Source organism: Xyrauchen texanus, chromosome 46, assembly GCF_025860055.1.
Source record: "Xyrauchen texanus isolate HMW12.3.18 chromosome 46, RBS_HiC_50CHRs, whole genome shotgun sequence".
Classification (NCBI taxonomy): Eukaryota; Metazoa; Chordata; class Actinopteri; order Cypriniformes; family Catostomidae; genus Xyrauchen; species Xyrauchen texanus.
The window spans coordinates 14,368,166-14,392,559 of record NC_068321.1 but is presented as its reverse complement, the minus strand read 5'-3'; the positions used below and the strand labels follow the sequence as shown (position 1 = coordinate 14,392,559).

The 24,394-nt window shown below is 35.7% G+C and overlaps 1 protein-coding gene across 1 annotated transcript in view; it reads right to left on the bottom strand.

Annotated features, from left to right (window-relative positions):
• The window catches only part of LOC127638580 (carbohydrate sulfotransferase 8-like), an 80,893-nt gene extending 60,729 nt beyond the window's left edge, over nucleotides 1-20,164 (bottom strand). The window contains exon 1 of the mRNA XM_052120158.1: nucleotides 19,967-20,164. The gene's annotated coding sequence lies outside the window, so the exon portion shown is untranslated. The remainder of the gene's footprint in view (nucleotides 1-19,966) is intronic.
• Between the last annotated feature and the right edge of the window lie 4,230 nt (nucleotides 20,165-24,394).

The following is a 24,394-nucleotide window of genomic DNA, read 5'->3' as shown; positions in this document are numbered from 1 at the left end:
TTGGAAATACCAACAAACATGGAAGTTGCTTGTAACCGTGTCGAGGTACCGAAATGTATTAACTGTTACAGAATAGAATGAAAGAAATAATGATAGCTTTGGTAAGAAACAAATTATCTTTGTCAGCCTAAAATGCCAAAATATAAACAAAATATCCTGGAAAACAAAAACCTAAAACAATGAACCTTGAAAACATTGGAAAAAAAACTAAAGCTGAACTACTAACAGTTGTGACGACCCTGAGTCTCCTCCTGATTCTATTGGAGCACAGCGTGGGAGATTTTGATTGGTTTCCTCATGATAATTGATAATTAGTTCAAGTATATAATAATGTTGTGTATTATTTGGGTGAGACATTCACTGTGGGATAGTTTTTCATAGGAGTGGCTGTTGCCCAGTATGTAAGACCTTACTGACTCTTATATTTTATATTTTTCTTATATCATGTAGCACAAATATTTTGTCATAGTAGTGTTCATTAATTATTGTTTGTTGTGGTATTTGTTCAATTCAAATAAAATCATTTGTATTGATTAGACTTTGTTGTCTGATCTCTCCTTTTATGTTACCGCTTGAAATGAGCTGGTCGTGACAGTCCGTCAGAGTGAAAACTTATGAAAACTTAATTAATTGAAGGACAAACTGTAAATAAAATGTAAATACACACTCACTGAGCATTTTATTAGGAACACATGTACACCTTCAATTCATTCCCACATCAACCATCAGAATGGGAAAGAAATTGGACCTCAATGATTTCAACCACGGCATGATTGTTGGTGCCAGAGAGGCTGGTTTGAGTATTTCTGTAACTGCTGATCTCCTGGGATTTTCACGAACATCAGTATCTAGAGTTTACTCAGAATGGTGCCAAAAACAAAAAACATCCAGTGAGCGGCAGTTCTGCAGACAGACCTTGTTGATGAGAGGTTACCAGAGAATGGCCAGACTGGTTCAAACTAACAAAGTCTAAGGTAACTCAGATAACTTCTCTGTTCAATTGTAGTGAGCAGAATAGCATCTCAGAATGCAAAACATGTGGATGGGCTACAACAGCAGAAGACCACATTGGACATTTTATTAGGACCATAGTGTTCTTAATAAAGTGCTCAGTGAGTGTATAATATAATAATCCTGGTCTAACTGACAGTTTTAAAAATGTTATTAACACTTCAATTAAACAATGTATTTTGCAATACCTTGATGTATTTGGCCATTATTTAGTCTGGTTTTTAATATTCATGCATAAAATGTAAATATTAAAATTAGATGGTGTCAATGGCATGAAAAATGTGGAATAATGTAAAATCAACAGGTATATTATAAACTATGATGCATAATACTAAAATAATATTTTAAAAGAACATTGGCTCACAGTCTTTTGAAATTATTGCAATACTTTGTTATATTATTCTTGCAATAAAAATAGTGCTGTGGTTCTGCAATTAATTTGTATACAGTCAAATTTTGTATGTAAAGAGTCTTTTTATGTGATTTTACTACAAGCTCATTGGATTTGTCTGACTAATAGAAGACAGGAAGAGTGTTCTTGAAACTTGTTTGAAAACGGACATTGGCTGTTTCTCAATTTGCATTCTTCTGTGATCTTTTGTTCTTGTAGACTCGTTCGACAATATCATTCACTGCTGAAGTTCAATTCCAATACTCAAGAACGCAAGAACCGAGAATGCATTCAATTACCCGGATGTGTTCTTGATCCAGCCGAATATCGAGGATGCATCGGATGGTGACTTGTGGGCAAAAACCCGGTACTACGGTGGCAGACGGATGACAATTATCGTAATGATTTCCCACAGTAAGCTCACGAAAGTCTGACGCCTCGTGAGATTCAACATTTGCTGTTTTGGTGGGCATCATTTTAGTATAGTAATCAACACATGGAGGAAACATGTATTTACAGACTTTGTTCTTTTAATGTGACACTAGTCCTGCAAAACCACACTGGTGTGATGATGATAATAATGATGTCACTGGTGTGGGACAATGCCAGTAGTTCTCTAGCTTCTAATGTGCTAGACGGTTAATTGCACCACAAGAAGATCGCAGCTCATCTCAAAGATCGCAATAGATGCATTCTACGTCCACCTGTCCTTCCGAGTTTGTCCTTCGAAGGTGACTTGTCAAGACTGGCCTTCATAAGAACACAAGTCCATTCTCTGCTTTCTTTGCATTGAGAAACAGCTATTATTATTGCAACTCAATTTAACGACACTAGTAGCGCAGAAATGACATATTTAACCTTTAAGTTATTCTGATTTTCTGTGTTGTGTCTCAATGAATATTCAGTCTTTAAGACCATAACTTATTGCACTAAATCATGGCGTTAACTCTTCCTGGCGGTGACGAGAAACTTGTACTTTCTTGATAACAAGTCTAAAATGGAATATAATAAAAATTAAGAAGGATTGATTATTAATTCAAATTACTGATAATTCTAATTATGGTATGGCATAGTGGCCTGTTTCTATCATATTTGGTTGTATTTGCAAGTAGAGAGAAATTTTCAGCTTCATCAAGGCTTGCAGAGACCAGATGTGCTCAATAACCCTGTCATAAATCTTTCTATTTACTTAGACAGATTTAATTCAATTTAATTTTGTATTACTTGTTTTGATAGTTGACTGTGTCTTTTATAAATGTGCAGAGACTGTTTATATATGATTGTTTTTTGTGTTCCACAAAGGTTCAGCTGCTAGCTTAATCGCTATATTTAAATGTTAAAGAGATTCTTCATTCATTAATTTTTTGTTTGTTTGTTTTTAATATGACTCAAATCTGTTTAGTTGTTTGTTGTCTGAACAGCAAAAAGACATCCATATATGATTTGGGAATGTCTCTTCTTTTGGGAATGCACGGTCAGATCAAATTTAAAGTAGATTTTTCACCATTCAAGATGTGAAGCCTACCTAACATCATACAAAGTGTGGAATGTTGGCTGTAATTTTGTCACAATACAGTCATTTGCACTCACTCTTTCCTCATATAGTTAACTATGTGACATTCACTGTGTAGTGAATAGTGGTTTTGTGGTTTTGAACACAACACATGCGTGAATGAGTAAAATGTGGCTATGTTCTCTCATGCACTTTGTATGTTCAGCACCACAGCGAGATGTCACAATAGACATGACCAGAGGCAAAATGTCCATTCAATATCTACTCTCATGAAAAAGTCTCTTGGGATCATGCAGACATTTACAACATTACAATGGCAACCAATGTAGATACATCAGATATTTAATTCATTGGATCCGATTTCATCAAACAATCAGTCCTAAAAATCAGATTTGAAAAACAAATCGAATTTGAAATACAATTACAGTGTAAACAAAACCCATGAGCCCAGAGTCTTAAATCCCTGATTACGCAATCTGTTGAGCTTTTGTATTCTGCGAAGTCTCAAATTAACATTCATTACAATGACAGATGGCGGACATACTCTCAAATCAATACCACCGTAAGCTCCTCCATTGTCTCTCGACCCTCACTTTTACTCTACATCTGTCTTTGTTGAACACACATTCATAATTTCTCTGTATAGTATACCTCACTTTGCAGTTATTAAGCCTGTTAAATCAGTGCTCTGAAATTAGAACTGATTAAAACAATTGATCCAATATAAACTGCTTTACAATGTCCAAACATAGCAACAATGTTAAAATTATTTGAAGTAACATTTTGAGAAATCTTCTTAAAGTTTGGAATAAAGTGCACAAGTCACATGGAATACAGCTGCAAGACGAAAAATTCTTCTTTTGTGTTCTGTGGAAAATAAAAACAGCATGCAAGTTTGAAATGACATGGCAAATAAATAATGATAGAATTTAATTTTTTGGTTACATTCTTGAACTACATGATAAAGGTGAAACATGAAATACACTGTAAATGACAAGGAGGCCCCAAATAAAGGTTTCTATATGAGTATATAATCAGTCCTAACATACCTACAATAGAATCAATCTCCTTGTTCTCCAAAAGAGGGTGTAAAGCCTTTTGAAAACAGTGTAGGATACAATGACGTCAAAATCTGGATTAACCCTCTGAGGTCGACGGACACACAGGAGCGTCCTGCTGGATTTTTTCGTCATTACAGCGGAAACAACATAAAATTCTCCTTCATTTCTGGGTATACAGATAAGTGTAAGGCATCATTAGAGAATATAAAGGGTCTACTTTTATTTGTGTACACTCACAATAACAACAAAACTTTTGTAAAATAAAGAAAATAAAAAGGGTGAGCTTTCAGCAGTCTCTATGTTCACGTGCATATATCTGAAACACAAAATTTAACTGAAACTCCGCAAATATTTATCACACAAACATGAAACATATGTCTAAAGCAGAGTTTCCGCTAGAAAAAAATGGTGCCGGTCAAAGTGAGGTTTCGTTTTACGGACATTTTGATGATATGCCGGTCAAATATATCGCCTCTTAATTAGTCAAGTTGAGGAAAACTGGAGGCAGTCTATGTAACTTAAAAAATGACATAATCAGGCCGTATAGAATGCAACATATTATTATTATTAGCTTAACTTTCAAATAGACGAAAAAAAAACATGAACGTCCGATTGGCGTCAATCAACGCCAATTGTTTTTTACTGTGGTTTCACACACATTCACTTTTTGAAACATTGAGGCACGGATGTACCTAATACAAATAAATAAAACATCTCCAGTTAACTAGCAGATCATTCATTTAGTCCGTTATTAAATAAGAGATCTAGCGCTAAAATCTGTTGTTTTTTATATCAAGCTGAGCGCTTGTGTCCGCTGCTATCAGTTGCATGGACGACGCGCTGCGCGAGTTGCGCAATCTTCACTAGGACGCGCGTTTCAATCTATCGCCGTTGCGGAGACTCTCTATTAATTCGGTGAAATCACAAAATAAAATGCACACAAACGTGTCCCTGCTTGATATAGACTGTAACCATGCACTGATGAACATAGGCTATTCAGTTTTGATGATAGAGAAAAAAAACTGCACGAATGCGTGGATTAGAAGCACTGATCTATCTATAATGAGATGTTCCTGATTCACCATCGTCTGGCCTCTGAAAAAAGCTTTTAAAGCTAGTCTGCCTGGGCCTGGCCATATTTGAAACGTCTCACTCAATCGTTTGTTGTTTAGGTCTATATTGCAGCCGTTTTAGGCGTGCGCTTTATTTGAAATGCAACATGCGATGTTGTTTCATAACTTTCAAACGATAGAGCCTGTTCCTTTATAACATAGCAAGAGATCGGTGTATTTTTGCTTTATACATTTTAGGCTTATTCTCAAATTCAGATTGTGTTAGGGGGACGGGATTATTTGGCAATTTTAATCGGACAATTTGACCGGAGAGATTTAATTTTGTCGGACATTTAATTTTTTTACCGGCCAATGTCCGGTAATTACCGGACAACGGAAACCCTGGTCTAAGGAAAGCTTAAAATGTCTACTTTTAAATAAAATAATTAAATTTTAAAACAAATATTCTCCTGCAATGTAATCTGTATGAAACAAAGTGATGTACAGTTTTCCTGGCTCAGCTAAATTATCTCTATTGCGATCACACCCACCAGCAGAGCGCGCCATTCATACGCTAATGTGCTGAGACGATCAATGCAAATGGGACACGCCCCCGACTGTGCGATATATAAGTGAGAAAACTCCTGGATAGTGACAGAGTTACAACTTTCATCAAAAGAAGAGCAGGACTCCGATAAACGTTTGTATTTTGAAGAGAGAATTGATACAGCAGAGGATACAATTTCAGATGAGTAAGTCATTTAGTTTTAATTAGCTGACATGCTATTTTATATAAACATGTACATATTTTACTAGCGGGACTGTTTCCAGACTTGCCAGACAGGATTCAGAGTATTGACATTTGAAATATGTCCTAATAAGCAAGTTTTAGTTACATGTAAATGTTGTTTCGGCTAAAGCAGGTATTTAAATTGTATGCTGTATGATATAAATATGATATGTAATATGATATAAAAATAATATGACTGTTTAGATTATATTTTACTAATGTTTATGCTGACTCATTATCTTCAACAAAGCTTGTGCTTGCAAATATGGGTTCAGGTGTAAATGAGTAAAATGCACTTTAAATATGCCCATATTAGAAAATCAGCATATTATAATGATTTCTGAAGGATCATGTGACACTTAAGACTGCAGTAATGATGCTGAAAATTCAGCTTTGATCACAAATGCATTTTACAATATATTCAAATAGAAAACTGTTCTTTTAAATGGTAAAAAATAGATCAAAATATCACTGTTTTTACTGTATTTTGGATCAAATAAATGCAGCCTTGGTGAGCAGAAGAGACTTCTTTTAAATGGTAGTGTAGGTCTAAAATTAAGTAAAGTCTTTATGTAAAGAAAATCTATAGTCAGATTACTCCTTTTAAATTAAAACTTGATTTTGATCATTAAGTCTCCTCACATTCATTCTCTTTCTGTCACATTCCTCATTGATAGGCCCAGGGGAGGGGTCTTATGTCTCCTCAGGTGTGAATTACAATCAATATTCATGATCATTCATGCCTCCTCGCATACAACCTTTCTAACACTAAAAGTGTCTTACAAAAGTTCAATTACTATATTGTTTTGTATGAATGTATGATCAAGATGGTTTTCACATCATTTTGTAGCAAAAACTCTAGGTTACAAGACCCAGTTCTTAAAAGTCTTGTGGACAAATGTTTAGTATGTGTTATATGGCCTTATTTCAATGACTTAAAATTTTAGTTTTTTCCAAAAAAAACGTTATTTTCTCAACAATACAAACATGTACACACATGTTGCTCACATATTATTGTAGCCCAGTTTGTGCTGAATACAGTGTTATCAGACTTTAGCAATTAATGTGTTTTTATAGCAACTGAAAAAAAGCACAAATGTCAAGGCATGTCAAAACTTCTCCAGGGCCCAAAACACCCTCAGACCCCAGAGGGTTAATGGATTATGGTATTTCTGACTTTAAAGGGTATTTACTGAGTGACAATATTGTACATCAACAAAAGAGGCTAAATGTACAGTCTAAATCAAATCAACAGAAGATATGTGCAAAAAAGAGACTAAAGTCAGATTATTGTGCCTTATTAAAAAAAAAAGTTCACCCCTTTACTAAAATGTAATAACGTCCCCATTGAATACGCAAGAATACTGTAACCAAATGACTTTATTTTACAGTAACTTTTCCTGCCTAATCATACTGAAATTGTGAAATAGATAATTCTTAGTGCACAGGCAGAAATCAATTGATCTTTATTTAAATGAGATGCGGGACGCCTTTGCATTATTAACTTGGCTATCAAAATCTGCTTTTATGCCCACTCGTGCATTTATCTTCTATGTTACATCAAAAGAGAAGTCAACTTATCCTTGAAATACTCTCCAGCCCACTTCCTTAGGTATTACTAGATTTAATGAAAGATGTCTCATAACGATTCTCTCACACTGAATAAAAATGATACTGCAGCGTGCATGACTCATGGCTTATGCTTTCAGATAATTTACTGTTTTACGATATTCATGAAAGATATCAGAAGGAAGAAGAAAAGTTGCACCTTTTTTCCTATGTGTCAAGGCTTAAGGAGGGAAAAATTGCATTGATTCCTGGGCATGTGTGATATTAACTTGCATGGATTAATGATTGGAGAGCAGCAAAAACCTTTTCATTTACAGATCACAGCATTTTTTCATTAAGTAAACTGCTCCTAGAACATGATGGAGGAAGGGCTAAGATTACTTGGGGATCAAGGGAAGGACAGAGAGGGAGGTTAAACCTGGTTCTATGTGCTCACACAACCCTCATCTATCATTTCAGCTTTCTGCATGGATATAGGGAGTAATCTGTAAAAAGTGCATGAATCTCTAAAATCTCCTGAATTTCTTTCTCATGCAGCTTTAAAATCTATGCACACTGCTTTGGTTTTGTTTTTGGTGTCTATAGGTTCTCCCAAAGCTTCTCAAACTACTACTCAAACACTTAAATAACGAAAATAAATTCGTTTTTGCAACAAAACAGACAGAATATCCGATTATGAAAGCTGAAATAAATATGTATATAACAAAAGTAAAAAAAAAAAAAGTAATGCTTTTCAATTTCTGTCATGTTTATTCTATTGGTTCATGTTTTGATTCCATGTCTTTTATTATGAAAAGTTTAGTTCCTGTTTCCCTAGTCATGTGATGTCCTGTATTCCATCCATGTTTACGTGTCTTTTTTCATTGGTGTATTGTTTCATTATGTTAGTTTCAGTTGTAGTTTGTCATTGGTTTTAGTTTATTTGTTCTTTTATGTAATTGGTCCATGGTCATTGTCTTGTTATCTTGTTTATAGTTTGGTCTGTTCATTGGTTGATGTTTCCCATGTCCATGTATATAAGCCCTCATGTTGCCATTGTCCTTTGTCGAGTATTGTTTGTGTAGCATTGTGTTTTGATCAAGTCTAATTTATGTATAATCAAGTTTATGTTTGTTATGTTCCACACTTAGATACCCCTGTAAATAAAACTGCATTTGGGTTCACTTCATCATCATCTTCGTCTGCTCCTGTATAATTGCCTGCCAGAAACGTTACAATTTCATACTCATTTCAATCATGTCCAGTCAATTTCAATTACAGGCCATTTGTTGTGAAGCACCACACATTTAAAGAGCTCGGCCAATCATCATATAGAGAAGCAGAGCTTCCAGTCGGTACAAAAATGCATTGATTGAAAACCCAGTATTCAATGGGTAATCACATGCAGGTTCAATACAAATAAAGTATTTGTATTGCACAAACCCATACAGAGTCCAACTGGTGGATTTGTTTACAGTATTCTTTGCGTTTTGTTACTTTGGGCTAAATAAGCGACCATCCAGCCAATCACAGGTAAGTTTCATGAGCCGAAACAAACCTTACATAATAGACAGACAGTCTAATCAACGCGGCTCTGTTAATTTCTACAAAGTTGCTTTCAACGATGCTAATTTATCCCTGTTTTTTATCGGCATTGGTGTTGATCTAAATTAATAATCTAGAGATGAGATAACACACAAACGAGAGTTAATTATCGTGATATTGTTCTTGATTGGCAGCATTATGTGAAATGCACTGCAGAAAAACAAATAAAGGACAATCCTTCTTTTAAGCACACACTGTACATGGAGTCTTCATTAAGTTATGCTTTTTATATTATTTTTATGAGGCAATAGTTTGATCTGTTGTTTTTGCCAATTTAAGCAGATTAATAGATCTGTGTTAAATACGTAAAGCTATTTTTTTATATCAGCTCCTGTTTTTTACCTCTGTTAGTGTGCAGTCGACAAACTGTAGGAAAAACGATAGATCTGCTGTGTTCTTACATTTTACTGAAGTGAACAGATATGTAGACACGCTTTTTTATACATGAAAATGCATAGGCATTATTGAAACTCATAATTATTAAAAGACAATTATTGTTACCTTTTGATAAAAGTCATGATCAGCCGCTTACAAACTGTAGGGAAATTATAGATTTGCTTTGTTCTTATAATGCTTAAAACCTCTACTAAAGTCTATTTGTAGGCCTGTAGACATACAAATGTTAAAGGATTAAAATGTTCTTTTGATTCAGTGACTAACTCATTTCACACAAGATAATCATTTGTCACCACCTTAAGTAGTGCTGCACGATAAATCATATCGCAATCGCCATGTCAGCCAGTGCGATTATATGATGGAAAAATGCTGCGATTACATTAAATAAATAAGTGCATGTGTGGACGTGACAACCCATTCTCTCTGAGAGCTGTTTGCCCATATTCTACACCGCTAATAAAGATGACCAGTCAGTCTCAGTTTAGGGAGTGGCACGTGTGGTGAGCAGCGTGGAAATGGACGCCGAGCAGACCGACAGTGAACTGGTGGCCAGAAAAAATATTACAGATCATAGCTTGGCGATATATCTTCATCCTTAATTAAAGTTCATATTATAAGGGAGCATGCCATGTAAATAAACAAAAACTTCAAAACTGTCATTCTCGGTGCGGTCAGAGCCACTTCAACCAGTCACGAAGACACAATCTGAGCGGGAGTCGAGACCGGGAGACATTTAAAGTTCTGCCAGGTGATGCGCACTCTAACACGGAGACGCTCGTCTCTCACCCCCGCTGTCTGCAGCTTGCAACGTGTAGCATCATTGATGAGATCATCATAATAAGATCAATCTTATGTGAAAAATAACACTAAAATGACAACAGCAATAAAATGTGTGTGTGTATGTGTATATATATATATATATATATATATATATATATATATATATATATATATATATATATATACACATGTCGACCTTTGAAGTCAAATAAGAGGTACTTGGCCAATAAACATGAATTCTAATTCTTGTTGAACAGTATTATTTATTGCACAGTCTGTACTTCCTGGTCTCATTTTAATTTGAGTTAAAAATATGTGGCATCTACTTCAAGAAGCAAACTGCTGAGTTCATATCAGCTTACATCATAAGAGGCACACTACCATAGTAACCTGCCCCATGTGAGCAGGGCTTTGGGAGTCTCCAGGTGCTACTGTTTTCCACTGCTATCGCTCAGGTCCTCTTATCTCTCAACTCAGCCTAAGGTTTACCATGATTTCTCTGTCATGAACATCCTTGATAGTCATGGAACAACATTCCTATCAACCAATCAGATGTTGGGGTCAGGTTTAGGAGGTTAGGAAGTTAAAAGAGACAAGAAACTTTGACAGGAATGTTTTTTTTTTCTTCTGATTAACAATTTTTTATTGATTCACATATTGAACACAGAAAAACAAAACATATATACACAGAATCAACAATTAAACCCCACTATTACCCCTCCCCAACCCCACCTTGGCCCCCAACATCATCCAGGAATGTTTTTTGCTTGGCAAAATCATGGTCTCCAAACAGCACCATCACCCAGAGGAAGTTCTCTCTCAGGTCCTCTCCTGGCGCTACAGGTTTATCTTTCTCAGCAAGATGCACATGCCACGCAAAATTATCAGTGCTGACAGATCATCATTCCCTGCTCTCCCTCTCTTTCCTGTCACCCTGAGACTGCCCTTATATTGTGACAGTGTAAATTACATCAGTCACTGCACTGGGGTGGATACTCGCTCACGCACTCATCCAATATGCTCTTGCACAAAACACACTCTGTGTTTTAACCACTCTCTTTCTCTCACACACTCAGATGCACACACCGTATTAGTCACAGGCTCAGAAAGCACCATATGTTGACCTTCCTTACACATGAGGTACACTGGCCCTGGAGGGAATTAAATTAAACACTAATATTACTGTGCAGTGGCACGATTCTTCAGGAGACAGATGTTTACTTGTAATGATCTTTAAACAACAGTTTCAGCAAGACTCTTGGTGTCCTACAGTCAGGAGATAAGTGTTAAATGAACTTAAATTACATGCAATTAAATTAAGCGTTTTTAACAAATACTTCAACAGAAATGTTCTAGTCTTTGTATGAATTTAAATTAATTTAGTTTTGCCTACTAGATAAAAACGATTAGGACTAAGCAGGATTTGAACTTGGGTCACCTACTAACATTCAAAATCATGCAACACAACAGACCACATGCACTGCCTATACTTCTCTAATGAAGTCATTCTACTTTAACACATTCACATATTTTAGGCATGTCCACACAAATCCAATACACAAAATTTTTGCTGTCATAAACGCTGTCTCCTTGTGGACAGAAAGCCAAATCGTAGAAAGAGAGTAGAGAGTCCCCCAAAGACACGAAGTAATTACCCCACTTCCTGCTGAAAAAATTCTGAACCCCCAGCATTCTGCTTGCCATCCCTTCAAAAGCATCTACCCTCCCCATCTCTGCACACCACTCTGGAAATGAGGCTGCCCTATCTTATTTCTATCCCCTTAAAATAATTTGCCTGCCCACCATATTGCTGGTCAGAACTGTTTTTTTTAACTGGTTATCAAAATTGTTTAGAATCCTAGCCCACACTCCTCCAAGTGTGGGCCCACACTCCCCTAAGTTTAAATCTTTCTCCCATAATCTCTTGAGAGAAATTGAAGCTCTGTCCCCCAGACTCTGAATTAGCAGGGAGTAATACACTGATGGCTCATGACCTTTTCCGAAGGCCGTAATCACCTCTCCAAGAGTATCCGCCCCTTTTTTTGGGGGGATACTCTGATACTCTTTGTATAAGCCTACCCCACCTTTGTCAATTGGTCTATGTATCTTATTAAAATGTAATCTAGGACGCTTACCATTCCACTCTGATACTCTTTGTATAAGCCTACCCCACCTTTGTCAATTGGTCTATGTATCTTATTAAAATGTAATCTAGGACGCTTACCATTCCAAATGAAGGACTTCACTATGCTATCAAATCGCTTGAAGTAAGAGAGGAGGCATCTACAGTGAGAGATTGTAGCAGGTAGTTAAATTTTGGAATACAATTCATTTTAATAACTTTAGCCTTCCCAATCATAAATAAATGTAATGAAGCCCACCTGCCTACATCGCTCAAAAAACTTTTAATTAAGTGGTCAAAATTAACTCAAATTTGCTGGGAATAAAATGCCCAAACACTTAATGCCCTGTTTGAGCCACTGGAAGGCACCCGGCTGGAAAGCCGTTACAGGGCAGTACACTGTCAGAGCCAAAGCTTCGGATTTAGACCAATTGACTGTATCCCGAGAACTTATTATTAATTCTTAATAAGAATTAATAATTCTATGGAGGCAAGGCATAGATCTAGTAGGTTCGGAGATTAACAATAAAATATAATCTGTGTAAAGCAAAAGCTTATGCACCACACCTCCCGCCACCACCCCTGGAAAGTCATCCTCCTTTCTTACCGTGACTGCTAATGGTTTCAGCGCATGACAGAACAATAATGGAGAAAGAGAGCAACCCTGCCGGGTGCCCCTATCCAGAGTAAAATAATCTGAAATTAATCAATTTGTTTGTACCACCACTAATGGGTGTCTATATAGTAACTTGAGCCATCCAATAAAAGTCATCCCGAACCCATATATTTCCAAAATCTTAAAAAGTTAATCCCATTCTACCATACCAAACACTTTTCGTCATCAAGTGAGATGGCAGCGGCCAGAGTCTGATCATTCGCCACTGACCACGTGATATTGATGAAACGCCTAATGTTATCAGAAGAGCTGTGGCCCCGAATAAATGCCACCTGATCAATATATATAAGAGAGGTCATAACTTAATCTGTTTGCCAGAATCTTTCACAATATATTTACGTTTAGCTGGATCAGAGAAATTGGACAGTAACTCTTACATTTGTCACATGGATCTTTGTCCTTTTAAAGAATCAGACTGATCTGGGCTTGTGCCAAGTTTAATGATTCCGTATAAACTTCGAACAAAAGTGTTGCCAGTTCTGTAGCATAAGATCTAAAAAATTTGTTGGCAAAGCCATCTGGCCCTGGAAAAAGTAGAAAGGTAATAGTAGAAAAAGACTCTCTCTGCTTTATATATCTAGCCAAATGCTTCCCTGCTTTGTCCCCAACTCAAAGTATGACTGTCTTGCCCTGAATAGCCAAAAATCCACCTTCTGCGACAAAATAGCATTATATCTGTATTTCAATCTGGTCAGTTCTCTGAAGCCATCAGATGACATTCGGTGCTTCAGCTATGCCTCTGCACTTTTAATATTCCCTTCCAACTCCACAAGATCTCATGCTTTGGATTTTTTGATGAATGAGGCATACTGTATTAAACCGTAAGGGATACATTAAAGCGCCAACTATATGATTTCTTTTTTTCCATATGTGGCAACACCTCTAAACTCACCAGGCCATGATCTGAGAATAAGATGTTTCCAATTGAGCAATCAACAACAGATGAAATTAGAGACTTAGATAAATAAAAAGAATAAATCTTATGTACTGAAGAAAAAACTGTATAGTCCCTACCAGAGGGGTTCAAAAGACTCCAAATATCTGTAAAACCAAGATTTTTACACAACAGAAAACATACTTCAAAGTCCGTTGGACACCGTTTCGAGGAAACATGTTGTTCAACACGTTGTTGAGCATTAGTGCCACAGTCAGACCACGAACTTCCCCCTAAACCAAACAAACATAAAAAAGAAAAATGTGCATATTAACCTTGTGCACGACAGCGCAAATCGGCATCCATCCCTCTAAACTCAAACAGTCCATGAGAGCCTACGAGAGCCCCAGTAATAATTTTGCTGTTGGATTGCTCAAGTATGGTGTTCCTGTACAAATTTTGTGAGACAGAATTACATCACAGAAAATAATCTATAAAACAAACTCCAGACAATTAGTAGAATAAAAACAAAGTTTTGTGAATTAATCTACACATTCTGTCTCATAGGTGTGTTCCTCCACAAAACAAATTACAGCTAGATGTCGACCGATATGGGTTTTTTCAGGCCGATGCCGATCTTTTGAAATCCGGGTCGGCCGAAGGCCGATTAATGCTGCCGATTTATTTTGGCCGATATGTGCTTGTTTTTAACCTCTTATTTGAACCTTTTATTTGAAAGATAAAATGTAACACAAATAATTACTTAAGATAGACAAAATTGATCAACAAATACATTTATTGAACACTTGACCATAGGGTTGGGCGATGTCCCCTAAATTGGCAGTTGACGATGTAGACAGTAAAACATCGCGATGGACGATGATATCGTCGGTTGGGGGGCGGGGGGGGGCTTTAATATAATTTCATATAATTTTCAAAAATGATATGAAAAATTATTATTTCGTTATTTTACTAACCCAACTAATGACTCATCGGCGCTTTATCAGTAGGTTGCACGACACGTGAAGCATTTTTTTTTCAGCTTTCACTTAAGAAGAGTTGTGCACTTTTTATTTTAATATATCTCTTTACATAAATACTATTTTCCACTTAAAAACTATAATTTCGTTATTTTATTCATTGATGAGCAAAAGGTCGAGGCAGAAATGACCATGTACCTGCAGGAAATGGCCATTGATGGGGAAGAGGACCCGCTGACTTGGTGTAAAGGAACGACAAAAGGTTTCCGTTCATGGCAAGATTAGAACGGAAATATCTGTGCATATGTGCTAGCAGTACTCCATCAGAGCGGGTCTTCAGCACAGCGGTAGTGTAGTTACTCCAATCCGCAGCTTATTAAAACCAGATAAAGTGAATATGTTGGTATTTCTGGCCAGAAACATCGAAATTTAAACATGGTCTATGGTGAAAGATATTAGACTTCTTTACGCATTTTTCGCCATCCGTTGCGGAGCTATTCGATGTTGCATATTATTTTTTAAACGTTCATTTGTGTAGTTCACCACTTTACAATATTTCAATAACATAATTTATTTTGTAGCCTGTGCTGAAGTTAATTGTGCTGCTAATTATAAGTGAAATGTTAATGCCGAGTTTCGGTCTGAGTGTTGTTCCCGTTTTCTAGTTCTTTATTTGTTGTTCTTCTATGTTTTAATAAATGTGTGTTATTCATATTCACCTTGTTTCTTTCATTTGATTTGACATTATGGATTCATGGCCAAGGAAATTTTTCTTTAAAAGTATTAACCAGACAAAAGTTATTTGACGTTCGCTGGTCTGGGTTTATCTTAAACTGCCGCTTCAGCGTAAACATGAGCTATGTGACAATGAGCAAGATTTTCTGAGACACTACAACTAATAATAATTAATTAATAAAGGCTATTTTCTTGTAGCCTACAACATAAAATATTTTAATCTAAATGTGCAGTGTAAGACATGTAAAAAAAAAGACAAGAAGCTAACAATGTCAAGATCAATATTTGTGTAGCCTGCCTGACACGGTATTTTCACAGACTAACACGTCACGTCTCTGGCATATACTACAGTATTTAAAATAGCATATATGCATTAGTTATATTCTCAATTTAATTTACAGAGCAATCCCTGCAAAGTTTTTAGGTTAACTATAGAAGAGACTAGGATTAGTGAGTCACACTAGCAAGACTCGCAAAAGGGGGCGTGGCATCACGATGGTGGCTCTACATCGTGATGTTGGTCAGCCATCACGATGGACGATGATATCGTCCATCGGCACAACCCTACTTGACCAATCTGCACTTGTACACTTAAAATTAAAAATGTATAATGTAAAAACATATTGTATAAATAATGTATAACAAATATATTAAATAAACAAAGCAGGTGTTACGAACTGCTCCGAGACACGAAGGTTGAGATCCAAATGCAGTTTTAATTAAGGGGCAATCCAGACACGTAATCCAATATTCAGAGCATCCAAGAGAAGCACATGCATAACTAGGGATGGTTATCGTTACGGTTCTAATGGTATTAATACTCTTATCGATAGTGCTTATCGATCTGGTACTTTAACGGTATTCTTAACGGTTCTTTTTGTTATATATATATATATATATTAAACAAAGATAAACAAAAGATAAACAATTACACAAAGATAAATGTTATATAGGCACAGTGATTTAATTTCAGGAAGGTCTACTAACATTACTGTTCAGGTGTGGTCTAAAAAGAAATCTAATAAAGTAATCAATTGTAAAATAACACTGCATAGTTTATCATAGATTAATGCTTATTAATGCAGAATTTATTCATTCAAGAGCTGTAAGTGATTTTCTCTTTGCCTTTTGTTGTTTGATTCGCAGTAATGGCTCAATCGTCAGCATGTTTATTAGACTGCTTCCCCTTTAAGACCGAGTTCAGATCTAATAGGCTCCGGATGCACCATATTTTCTCCCAACTATTTCCATAACTACATCCATTTAAGACATAAACTGTGTTTAAGTGAATCTCCAAGCCGGTCGTTTTGACATATTTTTGTGTATAGTTGATCGTTTAGACACGCACATGAAACCCAAAGAAGCCTATACTTTGATTGTCTCGTTGCAGTCTGTTTCGGAGCGCATGCCGCCTTGGGAACGGTATCTCTTGCGCTCTTTTTATTATTAAACGCGTCCCGCAATTTAGCAACAGTAGGTAGACTGCATTTTACAACAATCACCGATCGTGCTGATTCTGACGTTAAGTTTGAGTTTTAGGGAGAAATGTCAGTGCACCGCTGAGAAGGGAAGGAAGTTGTGCTAGACAGAATGCGGCTTATGTATAAATATTCTTTGTATAATCTTTGGAAGGCGAAATCTAAAATAAAATCAAACTAATATCACAGATCTAAACCAGGCTACGTTTGAATCAATTAATGTTCTGTCCTCCGTCGTCACTCATTAAGCAGGGCTTGTGTTGTGCTCGCTGTGGCACTGCGTGAGAGAGATCTCTCTCTCTCTCTGACTGTGAATAGCTAAATTGCATCAGACAAATGGTTTCATATTATTATACATAGAAATGGCTGGCGAGATAAAATAACTTTCTCTTTATAGCAATAATAAATGTAATGTCCGAGCTTACCAAAGCCAGTCCTTCACTAGCCTATAGTGCGTTGATATCTTTTTTATTACTTATTTCTCTGCATTGAGTGACAACCCTCTCAAATATAAGACACACAAACAGAACAAATAAAAGTTGCTTACTTATTGTGACATGATAGCAACCCTTCTGCTGTGATAATGCAACTTCAACTACGCTATCAATATACAAAGTAGCCGAACGTCATGTCGCCTATCGCGTTTTTTTTCTTGAAGTTGGCAGTAACATATCAAAAGTTTTTAATTAAATATAAAGGAGTTATACAAATGTAATCCTTACCCTTTTCTCCAAGGAACTTAGCTCCTTCCTTAGGTACTGGATGAGGTCTGCTCACTCTGCTGGAAAATGACTCTAGGGGCAGCGTGCATCGAACACGTGTTCCACAACAACACTAGGCTGCCCACAGATGAGCCTGCCTAATAATCGGCTTGATATACTTGGATATTGGCCGATGCCGATTATGTTAAAAAATGCAAATTATCGGCCGATTAATCGGCCGACCTCTAATAAACATGATAAAAAATATAATGTAACTATAACATGTTATATAACTAAAGCAAGTTAGTTGAGATGTTAAAAGAACTACTAAATGAAAAATAACATCAGCACGTGAGATTCTCCGTTCGGTTGCATTTTTTTCTCAATACCGTAGATAAGCCAATGTACATGGTATGATAACTGTCAATTTTCAAACCGTGGTATACTGTGAAACCGGTATACCGCTGCAAACCTAGTCACATGTGAGCGAACTGACTGGCTAACAGATAACAAGTCACAGAACCTATCAGCTTGCATCACTCAGAGTTGCATGGCTGAACTTATTATATTTATATTTGCTCCAGATTTACCTAAACTGCACATTTGAATAAATTCAGCATGTATGGAAGAACTGTTGTCAACAGAAACAACACACCGTCTTCCTTCATTTTTCTGCCGAAATAAAGGTTTGAGACCATATAGCAATTCTGCATGCTAAATTATTCCAGAAATATATTACTATTGTTTATTACTATTGTAAATTTCAATATAATAATGATGATATTAATAATAATTTAAAAATGTAGTTATTACAGAGGACTGCAAACACATTACAGAGATACATTTTAATTGGAAGTAAAGCATGGGCAAAACATGACTTAATTTAGGTCAAAAAGGATAATTTACTAGTTTGTAGTATTAACATCTTGTTCACCGTTTTTTTTATTATTTGTTTTATTATATATTATTTGTTTTGTTTAGTTTTATTGAATTTTCATTTTTGCATGAACTATCCCTTTAACAGAGAGTAATTAAAAAAGTTTGAGTCAGAAACACATTTATAGTAAAGTATATGACAGAGCATGACAAGGGATGAATTCCCCTCATCTAAATCGAGCCAAAACACCAACGTGTTTTCTGTTCATAAGTGGTTGTTCTAAAATGTTATGGTTCTCTGTGGCCTCCACAAACAGAAAACATCCATTAGTATAATGCTAAAAAATGCATGAGGTTTCCTACAAGTATTATTTGCACAGAATTGAGGAGGTCAACTCATAACATGGGCAAATTCTATAGCACAGAAAGTAAAAATAAGCCATTAGGAGTCGGACCAGCCTGAAATACAGACTATACAACTGTAATTAGTATGAGACAAAATTATCTCATGACAAATCAAGTCCCAGTGGGGCGAAATAAGAGCTCAAACATTTCTATTTCACAGTTGTATCTTATTGACATGCAGCGGGAGTTTATTTTTTAGGATGATCCTAATTTGTGCCATGTGCACTCTGACCTACAGAGGACTTTTGTCACAACATAATAGAATCCCTTCAGTACCTTAAATTTCCGTGCTAGCCATTTTAATTTCAGTTTCAACCACTCTTTTTATTTATTTTTTGAAACAAGCATCTACATTAGCATGCATGCTAAAAGCTCTTGTCCTCTGAGCTCATCCATTTCTTAACCAGAAGCTGGTGGGAGCATGTCACCATCCTATTTATAGCCTGCTGAGAAATAATTCAAAGGAATTAGAGTGAAGATCTTTTAAATCTTCCCTGTCAGAGACCACGCGGGATGAAAAGGGAGAACGTCTCTCTTTCTGTCTCAAAAGCTGTTTGAACGAGACAGTGAAGCATACCTCTGAAAAGGTGTAGGCTATATCATGAAGATCACAGTGACAGATGTGGCATCTGTATAGGACAGGCAGTTTAGCATGCACTGCATTTGTTTCTGAGCAATGGCAAATTGAAGCATTTCTTCCAAAGAACTTCCAGAAGTTATGCTCCTGGTGTATAAGCGCTAAACTCACTCAAACCAGTTCAATAAAACAAATATCAACTAGACCACTGAATTTGATTGACACGCTAAGCTGTAAAAAGTGCATTTGTTGAGCAAATATTACCTGAAGGAACTATTTCTACATGATGTGATGCTTAAATTGGTTTCGCTCTTTGAACCTCGAAATGACTCGCATTGAGGACCTATTTGCTGTATAAATAACCGAGAAACGCCTTTAAAACATTCATCACTTACCTCAGATATCTTCATAAGGCTGAAATGTGGCGTCTCGAGCACACACAGCTCGTGCAATGACTTCGTTTGGCGTGATTGAATTCAACGATTTAAATTTCAAAGCCGAGTTTTTGACTGAACCACGGTACAAAAATAAAAACTGCCGTAATCTGCGATAAAATTCTTGTCAGCAGTAGGAGTCCTGTGTGGCTAGTACCACCCGAGTTTAACTTTGAAGCGACTGGCTCGGGTGTTTGAAGAGATTTGTGATGTGAATGGAAACGCTGTGTTGGGCGTGAGCATCCTTTGCTTCTATTCTCGCGCTCTCTTGGGACACCGATGATGCTGCTGACATTGCCAAGCAACAGCAACTTTAATAACCGCTCAAAATCTGAGGAAGAACTATTTTGGCGCGCTTTTTCACAAACGACAGTAAAGCTGACTTGGACACGAGTTCTTCGTATACATATTTTAAAAATGTATTGAGGTAAACTGAACAATGAACTGGTTTAATTCAAGTTAAAAAAATTTAATTAATCTAAACCTGAAAAAATATGGGTTACATCAAGTAGAAACAGATCCTCGAGTAAACCATTGCAGGTTAACAGTTTTTCAATTTAGTCAGTATAATGGGTGTAATAATTTGGTGTGAATCATTTTGGACTCTCTTGTAATAACTTTCATTACAATGTCATTATTAAAAATTACATAATGCTTAATGGGATACAATTCTCTCATTGTTTACTCACTCTCATGTATCACTGAATTTACACAAATGATCTTGTTCAAAAGCTTACATTCTCTTGGTTCTTAATATGATGGATGTGTTGCTTTCTCGATGATCAATAAGTGTTTGTGTAATAATTGTTCAAGAGTCCCTTTGTCCTGAGCAGTGACAATGTACACTTTTCTTAAGAAAAATACCTCAACTACTGTACATTCATTGGTTTCCCATCATCTTCTGCACATTTGAGTTCTTCAGTGGCTCTATGATGTTGAGATCCAGATTTTGACTCTTGGTACAATTGAGGGATTCTCTTCTATCCATATAATGTCATATTGCATGTGTAATGACTTGTCATGTCAGGTACACATTTTAACACAAATTTCACAACACTGGAACCTAAAATTCAAAACACAATCCCACATCTCAACATTTAACAGCTTGTACAATGTAAAATTATTCTAGCTGTCTGTCTAAATGTGACATTGTCTGATTTTCCTCCGTGCTCGTGGGGAAATGAACATTCACAATGACAGCAAAAACACGAAGAAAAAGATCGGCTTCTTTCAGCTCGTTGCTGAAAACGCATTTTTATTAGGGCATTTCTTACTTTCGCTGACAGACAAGACGACAAAGAGCGCGAGTGCCTAGCGCATGACGTCATCGCCATGGTAACCAGATAAATTTCAGTTTATTTGCTGAAATACATGAATAAAAGTATGGTCAAGTCAACGTGTGACACACTGAAATTCCTTCTCTTCTCTACGAACGATAACAAACACAATGGCGAGAAGGACAATGAAGATGTTTAATTTAAGAAGAAAATCAGTGAGCAGGCCCGTAGCCAGCATAGTGTGGGGGGGGTGTAATTATTTATTTATTTATTTATTTTCAAAAAGTGCAATATTTAAGTCCTGTTTTACTATAAATCTCCAATTTCACTTTCACATTATTATTATTATATATTTTATTTTTTTTAATTTTTTTTGGTGATTCGCATTCTATGTACATATTCAGTACGCCACCTACTAGGCAGAGAGGAGAATTTATAGTAAAAAAGGACTTAAATAGTGATCTGTTTCTTACCCACATTTATAATATTGCTTCTGAAGATAGATTTAACCACTGGAGTTGTATGGATTATTTAATGTTCCTTTATGTGCTTTTTGGACCTTCAAAGTTCTGATCACCATTCAGTTGAATTGTATAGACCTACATAGCTGAGATTTTCTTCCAAAAATTGTTTGCGCTCAGTAGAAGAAAATCATTCACATCTGGGATTGCATGAGTGTAAGTAAATGATGTGAGAATTAGTTTTTGGGTGAACTATCCTTTTAACAGATTAGTATGTGTACATTCAAATTTGAATATAAAAATCTAAATTACTATGCACTTACAATATACACTCACACTAAACCATGTAGTGTGTGCATTTTTAAAGTGTAGTATCATCCCAAATGGAACACTTAATGTTTTTTTACTACACGGAAGCATTCGCCGCTTATCAGCTGATAAGTGAATGTCTTCACTGAAGTTTCACTAGTTGCTACATTCTCCATTATTTACAAATGTTTTGTCAAACCTGCAACACAGCCAGGTAACTCCACACCTTCCACCACATACAGCAAGTTTTGTCAGGTATTCTAAAAATGCTAACATCTAAATTAACTGGTAAAAGTATTATTTATTTGACTGGATCTGAATGCATTAAGTTACAACAAAAGTTGTTGTTAAGGGACAGATCAGGTAGAAATAGGTCATTAAGGTAACAAATTGTTAATAAGCTAACCATAGTACATGAAAATTGTATGTATTCAATATAATGGTAGAGGCCTATGTCAAGCCATTGTGTTTTTACCATGGGACTTCCACAGTACTTTTCATCAAAACAATGATGCAAGTTCTAATGCAAGTGAAATCTAAAATATGTAGGATTTCTTGTGCTTTCAAAACTGTAATCATCTGCATATGTTCATTGAATGATGCTGAGCAGGAGTCTATAAATAAATATTCAGTCCATAAATAAATTCACTCTCAAGGGAATGTTTTAATTAATGAAACCCTATACAGTGTTCGGTTTCATGAACTATTCATTTAGGTCTGGTACACATTGGTAATTTACCATTCTCTTGTCGATCCATTTTTTTTTATGACATTATTTAGTCTATTGACTTCAGCAACTCCAAAACAATAGACTTCTACCACCAAATTGATTAAATGATGTACTGTAGGCATTTGCACTACTCTATCCTGAAGGCATGTATTGATTACTTTATAAATTACTGTCAGCTTGCATCATTTTATTTCTTCACTGTCACCATGAGGTGATGCTCGCTTTTCCCTAACAGCAAAATATTTCACCTCACTGCCCACATTGTTTTTTTATTCACTGCAGAAATAGACACAAGACTATTGATTTCCTGAATCTGATTCTTGTTGATCTAGCCCCACGGCACTGAAATCTCTTTGCCAGTTATAAAATGAATGGCAATATGAGATATTCTCTTATAATAACATACACTACCGGTCAAAAGTTTTTTGAAACACTTACTCATTCTTTATTATATATATATATATATATATATATATATATATATATATATATATATATATATATATATATATATATATATTTTTTTTTTTTTTTCTTCACATTTTTGAATAATAGTAAAGTCATCAAAACTATGGAATAACATACATGGATCTATGGGAATTATGTTGTGACTAAACAAAATCCAAAATAAATCAAAACTGTGTTATATTTTAACATCTTCAAAGTAGTTACACTTTGCCTAGAATTTACAGACATGAACTCAACCAACTTCTTGAGGAATCACCCTGAGATGCTTTTTAAACAGTATTGATTTTCTTTATTATTTGGTCCATGTCATCCATTTCAAAAACAATTTTCTATTATAACATTTTAGTTTTATAATGAAATAAATTAATATGGTGGCACAATTATATTTTTCTGTCCAAGATCTGTCCAAGATGATCCCTCTCCATGTTTGACTATCTAATCATTTGAATAACAATTAATCCTCCTATTGCATTCAGAATCTGCATAAACCTTTTGCATTTGCGGGTTAATTTTGACCTGGTGGAATTCAAGCATTTTAATAATTCAGGACCCTATGGTTTTCATCTAAAACCATATTAACATCTAATTTGAGAATTACTAACAATTTGAAGGAATTTTATGCATAACTGCTCAACATAACTTGGTGTTAAAAAGTTATAAACCAACATATTCTTTTCAACACAACTTCATCAAAACAACTGTACAAATCAAGTATACAACATTAATACTTATTTATGTTTTTAAGCCAAAACTATTTTACTTACTTGCATGAACTGCCAAATGTTGATGTAGCTGGAAGTATACAGCATCAGATGGCTGAAGAGTAAAATATGGACAATTTCTTCTTTCAAGCCCTATATAGACTAATGTGTGCATGAACAAAATCTTGCCACACCCCCTTTAGGCTGTTGTACCTTTGATTTAGTTTATTTGCTATGTTTGTTACATTTGTCATGTCTGTTTTGTAAAGGAACATGTGTGTGACTGTATGTGTGTATGTATGTGTGCATGTTTGTAAACAAGATGCAGTCCCAGTTAAGACAAAAAAGTGTGTGAGAGAGTATGGGAAAGAGGCAAAATATAAGAGAAGTTTTATAAGAAAAAAATAAAATACATAGATTTACAATAAAAAAAATCTACATAA